This window comes from Gracilinanus agilis, chromosome 4 (assembly GCF_016433145.1).
Source record: "Gracilinanus agilis isolate LMUSP501 chromosome 4, AgileGrace, whole genome shotgun sequence".
Taxonomy (NCBI): Eukaryota; Metazoa; Chordata; class Mammalia; order Didelphimorphia; family Didelphidae; genus Gracilinanus; species Gracilinanus agilis.
Window position 1 is genome coordinate 488,801,668 of NC_058133.1, and position 3,887 is coordinate 488,805,554.

Sequence of the window (3,887 nt, forward strand, 5' to 3'; positions counted from 1 at the left end):
TCTCTCTCTCTCTCTCTCTCTCTCTCTCTTTCTTTCTTTCTTTCTTTCTTTCTTTCTTTTTTAATTTTTTTTTAATAAACCCTCACCTTCCATCTTGGAGTCAATACTATGTATTGGCTCCAAGGCAGAAGAGCAGTAAGGGTGGGCAATGGGGGTCAAGTGACTTGCCCAGGGTCACCCAGCTGGGAGGTGTCTGAGGCCAGATTTGAACCTAGGATCTCTCGTCTCTAGGCCTGACTCTCAATCCACTGAACTACCCAGCTGCCCCCTAAACCCACAAATTCAAAAGAAGACCCTAATATAACATTCCCAGCTAGAGATCTCTGCTTGGAGACCTCCCTTCGCAGGCCATCCCTCCTTGGGACAGCTCAAATTATGAGTCGGTTTTTCCTGGCATCAACTCTAAAATTATTTACCCTTTTGATAATGACTCCTCGGTGACCAAACAGAGCAAGTCTGATTTCTTTTCCCCAGGAAGCCTTTCAGATAAGTGGTATAACAGGCCATCCCTTCTGGCTCTCCTGGCTAAACATCCCCACTTTTTTCATCCATTCTTTCTATGACATGATCTCCAGACCACTCCATGACCACCCTGACTGACCTCCTTCGGACACTCCAGCTTATCAACATCCTTGAAATGTGGTGCCTAGAACTGAACACAGAACTCTACACAATAATAACAATGAGCATTTTTGTGGTGCTTACTGTGTGCCATGTTAAGTGCTTTGCACTGTCTCATTTGATCTTCTCCATAACCCTGGGAGATAGGTACTATTATTACTCCCATTTTGAGATGAGGAAACTGAGGCAGACAGGTGAAGTAACCTGCTCAGAGTCACATAGCCAGAATGTATCTGAGACTGGATTTGGACTCAGTACTCCTCTTCCTGCTTCCAAGCCTGGCACTCTCACTGCTGCACCACCAGCCTTCCCTAGATGAGCAGACTGCAAAGGGTTTATCACTGCCCTCATTCCTGGCGGCTATCTATCCCTCTCTTAATATGTGGTCTTAGGATTTTTGGCTGCCACAGTAAAGCCTCAGTCCACTAAACCCCCTGGTCTTTTTCAGTCATATTATAATCTAGCCATGTCCCTCTTATCTGTTCCTGAAAATGCTTCTTAAAAATTCCAGGGTAAGACTTTACCCTTTGAATTTCATCTTCTTAGACTCAGCTCAGGGTTCTAGTTGGTTGAGGTATTTTGGGATCCTGGTTCTGTCATCTAATGATTAACTGTCCTACCCAGCTTTGTGTCCCCTATAAATGGAGTAAGCACACCACCGTCTATGCTTTTCTCCAGATTTAAAGCTGAAAAGGACTGAGGAGGTCTAACCCACTCAATTTATAGAAGAGAAGACTAAGGCCCACCAAGAACAAAAGTGCCTCTGGTTCACGCGCAGTTGGTTAAGCTGGGAAGTGGGGCTTTCTAAACCTTGACTCCCAATTCAGACTCTGTCCATTGGACTACCCTGCCTCCTGGTGGCAAAGGCTTGGTTTGTTCTCTTGGCTGATGGTGCTTTTTCTACCACCCCTTCTTCACTGAAATCTGCTCTGTGCCTCATCCAAAAGGGAGAAGCTTAGCTGTCCTGGGTTCTTGCATGTGGACAACACCCCCCTGCTTTAAAAAGTATTTCCTAATGGTCCAAAGTTCTAAATAGGCCCTGGCTTCTTCCCACAACCCTCCACATGGGTCCTGGAGATGAGGAAGGATCCAAAGCAGTCATTAAAGCAGGGAAAAGGGGGTTCTCTATGGATATATTTTCCCCTGCCTTTTTAGAAATGAATCTTTGTAGCTTTTTTTTCTTTGTCACCTAGATTTGCTCTTGTATCCATCCCTTAAAACAAAGAATTTTTTTTACCCATTTTATTTATTAGTTTCTTTTTAGCATCCTTTTCTTTAACAAAGAATAAAAGGAAGAAGAGAAAACAAAAATTCTAATAAACACACTGAAAAAAAATCTGACCTTTTTTCCCCCCTACTAAGTTCCACACCTGAGGATCCTGACCTCTGCTGATGGGGGCTTGGGGGTGTGTGGGGGATGTGGCTGGGGATTGTCTTCTCCTGTCGGTGCTTTGGGGCCAAGCTTGTTCTTGGCAATTTTGAAACAACGTCTTGGAGTGGTGGTGGTGGTGGTTGTACCTGGCTCTGCTCACTTTACTTGGCATGCTTCATGGAAGTCCTTCCTGCCTTCTAAGCCACATTTATTCTGTTTGTTGTCCTCATCTTCTTAGGCAGAGCACAGGCAGGCCTGCGGCGATGGAGGTGAGGCATCATCTCTGGTCAGGAACCAGAGAGAGAAATAATACAAGACTTTTAGGCATGTGGATGGCCATTCCCCTGCTCCCACTGCCTTAATAGCATATTCCTTCATTGTTGAGACTGTGGGTAAAGCAAGATACAAGATATTCCTGGGACTGTCTACTTCCCCAGAGATGCTGCCATACTTCTCTGAACTGTTCTTCCCCAGCCATTGAGGTAGAAGATGCTTTCATGGAACTGTGGCTCAGGCAGTACCTTTCTTTCTTAGAATGATAGGTTCAGAGCCAGAAGAGGCGTTAGGGGTCATCTTGGCAGCTAGGTGGTGCAGTGGATAAATAAAGCACTGGGTCTGGAGTCAGTAAGACTCAAGTTCAAATCCTGCCTCAGTCAGTGGCTGTGGGATCTTGGCAAGTCACTTTACCTCTGTCTGCCTTCAACTGTAAAACGGGAGATAATAATAGCACCTACCTCCCCGGATTGTTGTAAAGATCAAATGAGCAAATATTTTTCCCCTTAAAATTGTTACCTTCTGCCTTAGTTCTTCTATTCTAAGACAGAAGAACAACAAGGGCTAGGCAGTTGGGGATAAGTGACTTGCCCAGGGTCACATAGCTAGGAAGTGTTGGAGGCCAGATTTGAACCCCGGTCTTCCCAACTCCAGGTCCAATGCTGTATAGTATATTGGTTCCAAGGCAGAAGAACCGGTAGGATAAAGAACAGAACTCCTCCAGGGGCCAAGCACTGTGCTAACTTGCCTTATAAATATTGCAGCGAGGTAGCCCAGTGTGTTGAGCTTGGCACCTAGTAGATGCTTAACAAATGGGTTTTCCATAATAAAGTTAAAAACTTCTGTTCTTTGCAAACCTTAAATTGTTGTATAAATGTTAGCCATTGTGGTGATGGTAGTGCTGGTGGTGTTGGTGATGTTTGGGGGACTCAAATTTTTGAAGGTCTGTCGTCCTAGTATCTGGCCAGGTTGTAAAAAGTTTCTCAGCAGAGAATTGGCTCATAGAATCATAAATATTAGACTTGAGAGGGGTATGGATTTGGGGGCCTTTTATTCTTTACCATTTGCCTTTAGGAAGAAATCAACCTTGATGATAGTTAGCAGGTTCTTCGCACCAAAGAGAAGATTTTTTTTCTCTTTTTTTTGACCAGTGCAACTGGCGATTACCAGCTTCCAACCCCTGGAGTTTTGTTCTTTATCCTCTGTGAGGAGGTTCACACCAGGGAAGCCACAGATCTAGCCAGTAAGCACTTAATAAATGTACTTTGTTCAAGTGCATCCAATTCTCAAAGTGTGATTGTGCCGTACGTAGCCTGCAATGAGCTATTGAGTGAGTAGAAATGTTTGGGCCTAGAAGTCATGATTTGGGATCCTGGGATCATAAATTCAAAGAGAAGGGACCTTAAAGCTTGTTTGGTCCTAACCCATTTTACAGCGGAGGAAACTGAGGTCCTGGGGGGGGTAAGTAATTGACTTAAGGTTAGACAAGTAATAAGCTAGAGAGGATTTGAATCCAGACCCCCTGAGTTTAGATCCAGCCCCCCCCTTTTCATTGTATACCACCACCACCACCACCACCACCACCTCTTTTGATTGTTCTCTAGTCTTTATTCTTCATGAC